This window comes from Tupaia chinensis, unplaced genomic scaffold (assembly GCF_000334495.1).
Source record: "Tupaia chinensis unplaced genomic scaffold, TupChi_1.0 Scaffold000057_1, whole genome shotgun sequence".
Lineage (NCBI taxonomy): Eukaryota > Metazoa > Chordata > Mammalia > Scandentia > Tupaiidae > Tupaia > Tupaia belangeri.
This window is the reverse complement of record NW_006159515.1, coordinates 7,263,597-7,275,969: the sequence shown is the minus strand read 5'-3', so window position 1 is coordinate 7,275,969 and position 12,373 is coordinate 7,263,597.

Below are 12,373 nucleotides of genomic sequence, written 5' to 3'. Positions count from 1 at the left end.
ACTGTTGCAGAGTAGAAACCAGTGGGATCTAGGCCAAGAGAGTGAGGTGGGTGGTAGACTTTCAGCTCTGGAATTTGCTCCTCATTAACTCCAAGTTTGACTGTCTCTAGTTCTAGTCTGGAAAACTATATATTCTAATGAGAGATGGAAATAGCATGTATAATGGAAAATAATGGTGTGTGGGATAAATCTAATTAAAAAAAACAATTATAATCTTACCTCAGAAGACGGAGATGCTTAGGGAGATGGATTGAATGTTAAAGTTAATTAGGCAATAATATATTGCACCATTTGTTGAAAATCTTTCTGAAATTTATGTGTTTAATTTCAAAGTTACAATAGCAGCAAGTCTGGAGTTTCTAATTCCCAATTAAATTGCCCATGAGAATACTGAAAACTAAAACCTGAAAAAAGTGCCAAAGTCAAGGTAGATCTTCCACTGACTACATTATCCCTGTATGTTACCCCAGTAAACACACACACATAGACATCCACACATTTGCCAAACTTAAAGACAGAATAGTAGAGATAATTCCAGTGTTGTAAAAGACAAAAAGGGATGTCCCTTATGATTATCAATAGTTAACACTGTTCTAGAAATTTTATCCAATTAAATAAGACAAGAAAAAGATCAGGCCAACCAGCAGCATGTTGGTTAAGATGGTTGGATCCCATATGGCTAACTGCATGGTTTGAGGTTCAGATCTGGCAACCTGAAAACCACAACAATTGTGTGTGTGTATGTGTGTCCGTGTGTATTCCTAAAATCTCAAAAGGAAATCTCAAAAAGACATGGAGGAGAAAGGATTGTGGCATGGTCATCCCCCATGGTGGGGGGGTTCTTTCCCTCTTTTTCTATCTCTCTCTCTTTCTGCAGTGAGCACACATGCCCTCTGGCAATTGTTTTTATTATTCTAATTTTTTAAATTTTTTTTCTCTCCTTTTTAAAAATTTTTTTCATTTCATTTTCTTTTATATATTCAATCACATTATTATTTGTCTTACAAAAAGGATATTTCAACAGGTGAACATTTCTCCCTAGTACTGTTGATAAAACTACGAAATATCTTCAACAGATAATACCACACCTCTTTGTGCCATGAATGCTTTGCCTCCCTGTCCCTCCCCCAAATGTCCTTCCTCAGACCCTCCTCTTTCACACACACTGTATCTGGTATTTACATCTATATACAGCGTTTCTATATCCTTTAGACAATAGTTTCAGTCATAGAGTGCAGACACTCGGTATATATTAAGTGGGGCATATTCTAATTTATTTTATATATTCAATTATCGTACATCACTACAGCTTATAAAATGAATTATCCAACATAAGAATACACTTCACACCAGTCCAGTTGATGATATCATATACATTATCATGAACAGACAATGCTCCATTTCTGTGTCCCCTAAATGTCTTCCCTGTTTTTCTTCCTAATTCCTTTCATCTCACTCTCTCCTATCTTTCATCCTCTTCCCACACTGCCTTCAATATTCATAATCATTCTCCATGCTTCTATCTCTCAGTTTCAGCCAGAGTGTGAAGAGTTAGTATATATTAAGTGGAGATATACAATGTATCTTTCTCATAGTCTGTCTTGATTCTCCAGTAAATGTTCCATAATAGTCTACTTTCTATCAAATGCCAGGGTCTTGTTTTTTTTACTGCTGAGTAGTATCCCATAACATATATGTGCCACACTTTTGCAATCCATTCATCTGTTTGTGGACATTTGGGTTGGTTCCATGTTTTAGCAATTGTGAATAATCCCACAACACTGATGTGCAAGCACTTTTCCAGCTGAGCATTTTCCTATCCTTTGGGTAGATTCCCAAGAGTGGAATTGCTGGATCATATGGTTCTATTTGTTGATCTTTCAAGAACTTCCATATTGTTCCACAGTGGCTAGACTAATTTACATTCCCACAAACAGTGTAGGAGAGCTTCTTTTTCACCAGGGCCTTGCCAGCACTTACTGATTTATTTTTTTCTTTTCTTTTTATTTTAGGCATTCTGACTGGGGTTAGGTGGTATCTCATTGTGCTTTTTATTTGCATCTCCCTTATGAAAAGGAATGTTGAGCATTTTTTTGTATGCTTTCTGACTGTTTGTATGTCTTCCTTAGAGAGTTGTTTGTTCAGCTCACTTTCCCATCTTTTAATTGGGTTGATCCTTTTTAATGGAGAAGCTGCTTGAGTTCCCTGTGTTTTCTGGTTATCAGTCCCTTATCTGAGGCATAATTTACAAAAATATTCTCCCATTCTGAGGGTTGTTGGTTCACACTAGTTGCTGTGTAGAAACCTCTTAATCTAATGTAATCCAATTTGCCCATTTGGGGGATTATTGCCTGTGCTTTGGGGGGGGTTCTTACTTAAAAAGTCTTTGCCTGGGACCAGCAATTGGCGTAATGGCTATGTCGCTGGACTCCCATGTAGTCAACCGCAGTTCGAGTCCCAGACCTGGTGGCTTAAACTCATGCTAGGCGTGTGTGCATGTGTGCCCAAGATCCTGAGAAAAGAATGGAGGAGAAGGGATTGCGGTGTGGCCATCCCCCCTGGGGAGCGATTTCTCGCTTTCTGCCTCTCTTTCTCTCTGATGACTGCACAAGCCCTATAGCAAAAACCTCTTTGGGAAAAAAAAAGTATTTGCCTACTCCAGTGTCTCCTGGTTTCCTCAGTGTTTCCCACTGGTAAGGTAATTTTATAGTCTGAGGTCTTAGATTTAGAACTTTGATCCACTTTGAGTGATTTATTTATTTATTTATTTATTTATTTTGTTAATGGTTGAGTCCAGATTCCTCTTTCTGCGGGTGGATACTCAATTTTTTCCAGCACCATTTGCTAAAGAGATTTTCTTTTTCCCACTTGATTGACCTGGTGCTCTTTGTCAAAAATCAGTTGGCTGTATATTTTGTCATTTATTTCTAGGGTTTCTATTCAGTTCCAGCCCTTTAACAATTGTTTTTTAAAAAGGGAAAATAAGAAACAGAAATTGAAAGAAAAAAATACTGCAGATAAAAAACTGTCAGTTTGTAAAACCTTAAAAAAGTCAATTAGAAAACAATTTTAACTAAAAGAGAACACAAATAAATATACACAAGTCAGTGCAAACAAGTCAGTAAAAAGATTTTTTAAATTTGTATTTATTTTGGGGGTGAAATAAAACAAAAACTCCTTAACAAAAGAGATCAAGAAGCTACATTGAAGCAAACAACAAAACTAAACAAGGTACCTAAGAGACATCTTCACCTTATGTTGCTAGAAGACCCAAAAAATGTTACTCTTCTTGATTTTAATATATACAGTCCATGCACCATACATCAAAATGCCAATTTTGAGAAAATTGATAAAAGTATTGTATTGTTCATCTGGAAAATAAATTGAAAGAAAGATCAGGGGACCAGCAGTTAGCGTAATGGCTGTGTCGCTGGACTCCCATGTAGTCGACCGCAGTTTGAGTCCCAGACCCGGTGGCTTAAACTCACGCTGGGCGTGTGTGCATGCATGCCCAAGATTCAGAGAGGAGAATGGAGGAGAAGGGATTGCAGCGTGACCATTCCCCCTGGGGGGTGATTTCTCGCTTTGTGTCTCTCTCTGTCTTTCTGGTGAGTGCATGTGCCCTATAACAAAAAAACTTCTCCAAAAAAAAGTCAGAACATTTTAATAAGCTAGAGAAATGTGAGCAGGTTTGGTGCCAGGTCTTAAAGTGGTTGACAAAATTATAATAATTAAAATGAAAAACAAATAAATAGAAATTTATGTACATTTTAGAGTCAGACCTGGTTGATTTTGTACCAGCTCTTAGTCAGGTTTTCTTGGGCAAGTGATTAAAATTTGTGATAATTTTCGTATCCAGAAAATAAGTATAATAATACCATATATCAGGTCATGGATAGAACTAAAAGAGATTTTTATCATTTAGCACAATACCTGCCACACTTTTACTATTGTTTCATTAGACAATGGAACCTATAGAAAAATATTCATGAATCCCAAATGGTCATGTTTTAAATAGAGCAAGTAATTGACAATGAGTTCATATTATGAGTCTGTATGTGCTGTAATAATCCACATTTCTGGTAATAATGTGGTAAAATAAACCCTAAGGTAAAAACATTGCAAAAAATTACTGGAGAGTAATTTAACAATTCTTATCAAGAGCTTCAGAAATATTTCTATTCTTTAATGAAGTAAGTCCATTTCTAACAATCTAACCTAAGAAAAAATTAGATAAGAATAAAAACATGAATCGCTGTGGTTTATATAATAATTCAAATATTCAACAAGGAAACTACTAAAGAATATATCCACGTGAGAATATTTTAGGCTATGAATATTCATGAAAATAAAAAAATCATAAATTATAAGTCAGAGCAGAATAAAGATTATATGTATATTGTTAATTGCAACTTTGCAAATCAAGCCAGCAAGCAGCAAGACTATGCATAGAAAACACAGGAAAAAATACATCATGACTTTTCTGACAACCCAACAGATATCTATATCTGTAAATGACAAAAAAGAAAATCTAGCATATGTTACCTCTAGATTATTGAATTTCTTTCTACTTTTATGCATTTTCCAAATATAATAAACAGGTCCTTGTTTTACAGTAGAAAGTATATCTTTAAAAAATATATCTTGATCCAGCCAGTGGCATGGTGATTGAGGCAGCTGGATCTCACATGGCCAACTGCACAAGTCCAGTCCCGGACCCTTAGGCTTGAAAAAGCATTCCAGGGATGGGCCACCAGGTGGCGTGGTGGTTAAAGGTGTTGGATTCCCACATGGCTGACCATAGATCAAGTCCCCAGACCTGGTGATTTGCTTTCTTACTTTCTTTCTCTCCCTCTCTCTCTCTCTCTCCCTCTCTCTCTCTCTCTCCCCCTCTCTCTCTCTCTCATCAAACTGGGGGGGAAATGATAATAAAAGCTAAATTAAATAATCCTTTAAAAAATGCATTCCAGATACATGTGGGTACATGCCAAAACTCCCAAGGGGAGAAATGGAGAAGGCATTGTGGCATAACTATCCCCCATGGGAGGAGCTTTCTCACTCCCCACCTCCATCTCTCTCTCCCCCCCCCCCACCCCCCGTATCTATCCCTGGCAAGCACACACACCCTATAGCAAATTGAAAAACAAAACAAAACAAAAGATAAAGATAGAAAGCAGCTCAAGTGAGGACTCAAGTGGGAAAAAAAGAGAAATACTTAATACAAATAAAATATTTAAAAGTCTGTAAAGAGATTAATTTAAACAAGAAGAATCAATATAAAGAGCACAGTACTATTTGGCACTGATATAACTTTTTTAGCTTTGGGCAGTGGGACAATCTTGATAGAAGAGGAGCAAAAACATTGACTGCTGGCATGTGGATTTATATCCTGGTCCAAGGTTGTGTAAGTTAATCATCTAGGGGTGAGAAAGAGATAGCATTGGTCTTGGCAGACAGAGTTGTAGAGTTATAGAGTTTGCACAGTTGTAGACCTGGACAATGAAAATATTGGCTCAGTGGAAGAAGGTGGAGACTAAAACCAAAGAATTCAAGGATTAAAAGAGACTTGAGAAACTACCTTTTTAGGTCTTTGTTACTAGGTAGATGCCAATTAATTAACCTACTTTTGTGGCCTGACCTAGTCACAGGACTTCTCAGAAGCCATTTCCAACTTATCTTAGAATTCAGATAAAGGGATTAAAGTAATAGCTTCTAACCTGGGTTTTACCACGTTAGACAAGTATCTCAAAAATTATCTGCCATACATCATTTGAATTCACTATCATTTAAAGTTAAATGACGTGCATCACTTTGAAAAGGGGAAGAAGATATCAGAGAAGCAAACATTTTAGAACCATTAAAGCAAGAGTTGCCTACTTGCTGACCTTAAAACATTCTCACATTTTAAAACCATGTTAAATGTTGATAAATTCTATTCCTTATTCTTTATTCTTTCTTTCTTTTTTTAATAGCCAGAGGTTTTATTTGTTCACCAGAGAGAGAGAGAGAGAGGGTGAAAGCACCCCTCAAATGGGATATGGTTGTGCTGCAATCTCTTCTTCATTTCTCCATCCTGTTGGAATTTGGGGTATCCAATCACACATTCCTAGCATGGTTTTCAAGCTATCAGGGCCAGTATTCGAACTGCAATTGACCGTGTGGGATTCTGCTCCCTTACCCACCAGGTTATGAGGACTGCCCATACTTACAGAACTTGCAAGTAACCTGGAGATGACTTTGTCTAAACCCTCAGTTTTATCAATGAGGATACTGAAACCAAGAAATTTATAGCTTGTCAAGACTCATAGGTGTTCCACAGAGCCACAGATGCTTCTTGTTTCAAGACCAGAGCATTGTAGTCTACCAAATTTCTTCCTTTTCTTACATCCCTATTTCAAATAGGGGTAGAAGTATTTTCCTACCTAGGTAATCTGAGAATTTAGTGTGATTTGGATAATAATTTGTCTCCTAAAGATTTATGTTTTGGAATTTGGTCCCCAGTGTAAAGGTATTGGAAGGTGCTGAGACCTTTAAAATGTGAGATCTAGTGGGTGTTGTTTGGATTATGGAAGCATTGCCGTGATAAATAGATGGATTCTTATGAAACCAAGTGAACTCGAACTCTCTTGAGAGGTTAGTTTCTATGAGAGAGGTCGTTATCAAATGATGATGGATGCCCCCAAACTGTTTTCTCCACATAGGCCTGCTATCCTCTCTGCATCAGTCAACCACGCTGTGATGTAGGCTGGCCTGATGTCAGCTCCATGCCTCTGGACTTAACGGCCAATAAAATCATGAGTTAAATATATCTGTATTCTTTTTAAATCACTCACTCTCAGGTATTTTTGTAAGCAACACTGTATGGACTTAGACATACCCTAAATTCATTTTTTTAATCCTAAATTATATCATCTTCCTTTATTCATCCATCCATCCATTCATTCTAAATTATATCATCTTCCTTTATTCATCCATCCATCCATTCATTCTAAAGGCATGTTGTTGCTTTCCTTGTGTCCACTTTACCAATCACAGGAAGAACTCTGGCTGGGTTTTAGTCACCTACATATTCCTGCGTCAAACACCATGCCTCCTAAAGGCATCAAGATCTTTGTATGTCAAGATTAAGTAGAACACATTCTCTGCTCTCCAATGTCTTAATGTCTAGGTGGAGAAATCAAGTGTGTATGCTAATAAGCATGAGACAGTGAGAGAAGTTCTCCAAAAGGGTACCGTGGTAGAACAGAGAACAAAGGACCAAATTCAGCTTGAGATGGAGTCAAGAACACTTGGAAGAAGGGTCTTTGTGATTGAGCTTGAGGATCCATAGAATTTCCCCAGATGGATAGAAAGAGGAGAGAGGATGAACCATCATCCCCCTGGGTTATGCCAGCAACATCCTAACTATCATGCCTCCCTTTAAACCCATTCTCCCAAGTACTATCAAATTATTTGGGGAGACATTCCAATTCTTCCTCTCTCTCCCTTCCTTGATTCCTTCTTCTTTATTTTGTTGTTGTTAGTCAGAAACATAACTATAGTTAACACGTTTCTTGTCAGTGTGAAAATAGTAAAACAAAATATTTGAATCTAAACTAAAACTTACATACAGTCAGCATAGAAAAACAGATTGCTGGGACCAGCAGTTAGCATAATGGCTGTGTCGCTGGACTCCTATGTAGCTGACCACAGTTCAAGTCCTGGACCTGGTGGCTTAAACTCACGCCGGGCACATGTGCATGCATGTCCAAGATCCCGAGAGGAGAATGGAGGAGAAAGGATTGCGGTGTGACCATCCCCCCAGGGGGTGATTTCTTGCTTTCTGTCTCTCTGTCTCTCTCTGTCTTTCTGGCGAGTGCACACGCCCTATAGCAAAAACCTCTCCAAAAAAAAAAAAAAAAAGGTTGCTCATTCAGAAATACAAATTTAGTAATACAACTCTTCAGTGGTTCTCTATCATACATAGAATAAAAACCAGATTCTTAACATGATGGAAAGCATGTACTGTTTGGGGAAACTGCATGTCTCCAACTCATGAGAGGTTAGCTGGATATAAATCAATGTACGCAAGATTGCCACTAGCTGATATGGTCCCATTTTGTAAACTAGAATTAGATCCCTCCATACACAGGTAGAGTACAAAAGCCAGCCCCTCAAAGGGGAAACAGCACTGCACTACATAAGAGTGCATACAGATACCATCTCGTGCAAAGTAAAAGTTGACCCTTCTCCAGGGGAACGCAGTTCCATGCCAAGATATCTAGCTTGGTAAGTAGATGGGAGCTGGATTTCAGATCTCATTACTCCTTTGGCTAGATGCTTTTGTGCAGTGCACCAACAGTGGACAAATGATCAGGATTGTAAACAGAGATACATATTCCTCCTAGGCACAGCGCTTGACTCAGGAGTATGTAGGTGACTAAAACACAGCCAGAGTTCTTCCTTGTGATTGGTAAAATGGACACAAGGAAAAAGATTCCTCCTCTATGGGTTATATTTGGGAAGATATAAATCTGAGCCTGTTGTAGTTATTGTCTCACCATAAAGTGAAAGGCTATATGTAAAATAAAGTATATGGAAACAGAATGAAGAAACATATATAAGGGGAGAGTCCTGATACTACATTTGCGCTTCTATATTTAGTTAAACCTGAGACTTAATCTACTCATAGACTTGCCAATTATATAAACCAATAGATTCCAATTTTAAGTTAGTTGGGGGCCATTGAAATAACATCACTACAATATATTTCTTTTATTATATAACATGGTTTGCAAATTGAAATGAATACAGGGATCCAGTAAATGAGAAAAACAGTTTGACGATATGGAGTGGTGGGAACTGCAACAAAATTGGGAACAGGTGCCCTGTCTAGAACATACTCTTATTCTTCTCCAATTTTCCTATTGCAAATGTATCTATCAAAACCAAATTTTCTGACTTTATTTTAAGGGTACCCTAGAAATATAGATATTTATACAAAAATCTTCTGATTTTTAAATCTTAAATTTTTTAAATCTTACCAACTAATTGTTAAAAGTGTTAGAACACCATGTGGGTCCAATGTAATGAATTTGCAGGTCAGATCAGGTCAGCAGTGTGGATCTTTGAGTTTACATGTCACTGTGTGATGTGGTCTCTACTTCCATTCTGCCCATGTTACCCCACTCCCAGTTACCCACCACTTTCTCTGCTTGCAATTTCTTTAGTTCCAGAATATCATTCTCTTTCAGGCCTCTAGACACTTGACAATGGTATTCTTTCTATCTGAAACTTTTTTGTCTTCCTTTCTGTCTTTGGATCTCAGCTTGTCATTTCTCTTCCTGGTGTCACAAGTCTGGGTTAGATATGGTTAAGCTGTGGTTGTTTTTTGTTTGTTTGTTTGTTTGTTTGTTTCCTTTGGGGGGGAGAAAAACAACAAAAGAGAACTAGTTTGGTTGAGTTCAAAAATAAACTTGCATGACAAAATACAAACTGAAATTATTTCTCCACTAGCAGTTCTCAATCAGGAGCTTGACTTATTTATGGAGTATTAATGAAAATGTGAATATCTGGGTCTCACCCTAGAACCAGGGCTAGGTGTGGGATAAAAAAATATATATAAGAGTACTCCTAAAAATGCTGTAATTAAGATAGCTACTATTTTAGTGTCATATTTTTAAAAAATCAAAATCAGTGTGCAAAAATTCCATGATGAACAAAATATGAGACTTTTAAATAGACAGGATCATTATTACTGATTTTTCCTTTTCTTTCAAACTCCAATATGACTTGGCATAATACTTCTTTATTTAAATTTTGATATTTCTGTTCATCATAGATTTTTGCATTAATTTGTATATTTTTAAATGCTGTATAAAATTGGTATTTATCTTGATTACTGAGTTTTTTGGACTATCCTTAAATTTGTGTGCCTGAGATAAGTACCGCCCTTGCCCCCACCTTATCCCTGACCCTATCCAGGGATAGCATAAGAATTTACAATAATATATTTCCATTTCTCCACTCTTGCTTTTGTGCTAATGTCATTCATTTTGTTCATTTTTTTATTTCACATCATTATGAACTCATAATACACTGTTAATATTTTGTTTCTGCTGGCAATGATCAATCTCTTAAAGAGACCTATACATTTACACATACAGTTGCCATCTGGTACTCCAGATGCCTTTGCGTGGATCCATATTTTCCTCTAGAGTTGTTTCTCTTCTGTCTGAAGGGCCTCCTTTAACATTCTTATAGTGCTGGACTACAGAGTATAAATTCTTTCTGCTTTTGTATATTAAAAAATTAAACCTTGGTGGTCAGCGGGTAGTGATTAAGGCACTGGATTCCCATGTGGTTGACTGCAGTTCAAGTCCCAGGCCAAGCAGCTTGAAACTCACACTGGACATGTGCGTGTGCATGCCCAAAATCCCAAAAGGAGAATGGAGAAGGGATAGCAGCGTGGCCATCCCCCTTGGGAGGGGTGTTTGTCCGCTTTCTGTCTCTTTGTCTCTCTCTGGTGAGCACATGTGCCCTATAGCAAAACTCTTTCTAAATAAATAAATAAATAAAATAAACAAATCCTGGCCCTTCCATGGCGGTACAGTAGAAACCCCTATAGTCTGCAAGGCTGGAGATCATGTGGTCAATCATGGGTTTAGATCTCCGGGTTGGCTTGAAGGCACACATGGACACTTAGGATCCCAAGGAGCTGGAGGGCTGGGAAAAGAGGACCATTGTGTGATGAAACCTTGAGGAGGATGCCTCTCTTTTTGTCTCTCTCTCTTTCATGCAGGCATACACACACTCTTTAGCATTATAAAACATCTTGGCATAACCACAGTGACAGTGTGCACTCTCGCCACTGTTGCTTGGCAGGCTAAAGTCACATGGGAGGCCTAGCTTGATTATAGACCTAAAGCATTGTGAGGATTACCTTCTTGAGTACTAGCTAGTTTTTGTTTCTATAAACATTGTTAAGTTTTGTTCTGAGATGCAGTGAAGTTACTTTGAAGCAGTTTGATCCTTTCTGTCTTGTTTTTAGTATGTGTTAGATGGGGTCAGAACAATATTTAATCTAGAGCTAATTATTTCCCACTGCTGAGAGAAGACTCTTCTGTGAAATGTACCCAATGCTCTGAGAATTCGTTTTCTAATTTGACCAGTGCTAGCAGGTACTGTTCCTAGTCCTATGTGATTCAGGCACTGTTACTACGACCTTTTGAGTAGTTCTTTACCTGGTAGCAAGTAGTTCCCTCTCGTGCATGTGCTGATCAATATTAAGTTATATACTCAAAGTAGATCCTCTGCAGATCCCTGGGGTCCCCCCTTGTAGCTCTCTCTTTTTGGGGGGTGACTTGTCTTGAAAATTTTAACCACCTCATCTCGCCATACTCTCAGATCTATCTCTTCAGGAAATACACTAGACTGTGCCAAGAGTTGAGCTCTATGACAAGGCCTGGAAACCTTCTCCAGGCAGAAGTCTTTCAAGGTACATTTGTCTTTTTAAAAATTTTGCTGGAAGGCATGTGTGCTTCTTGGAGAGAAGGAGACAAAGAGTGAAAGTGAGAGAACACTCCCCTACAGCTAATAGTCATTCTGCAATCTCTTCTCCAGTTCTCCTTTTGGGATTTGGGGCATGCATGCACATGCACCTGGCATGTTTTTCAAACTGCAAAGCCCAAGACTTGAGCTGCACAGTTGCCCGCGTGGGCTCTAGCTGCCTTAACCACCACAGCACCAGCTGGCCTGGAACACTGTCCTTTGTCGCCCAATTTCCACCATCTTGCAAACCGCTGTTTCACATATTTTGTCCATTTTTTGAGTCTTTAGGATGGGAAAATAAAAACAATCCCTCTTACTTCATCTTTGTTAGAAATAGAACCTTTTAGTCCATTTATCCTTAATGTAACTCCTAATATGTTTAAACTTAAGCCTACCAATTTCTTATTTGCATTCCATGAACCCTATCATTTTTTGATTCCTTTTTCTCTCTGAAAGAAAACTAATAAGAGAAAATCTTGCTTTCATTTTGACTGATTATTTTGACTAGTGCTCTTTTTTCTCCTTCTTCTTCTTCTTCTTCTGCTAGTTTGGAAGTTTTGTGCATCTTTACTGTTATTTTAGTGGCTGCCTTACCACCTATAATCGGCAGCCATAGTTTTTAAGACTATTTTTATGTGAAACCATTATATTCTTCTGCAACAACACAATAACTCAGAAATGATCACCATTGTTAGCCTTCGTTCAACTTACACGCTATTCTTCCCCCCCTTTTTAATCATATACGTATGTTTACTACTGAGACTCTATTTTTTATACTACTATGTAAGTATACCCTTATATTTAACATTGTTATTGCTCTTTAGAACCTTCCTGAATGTTTGAT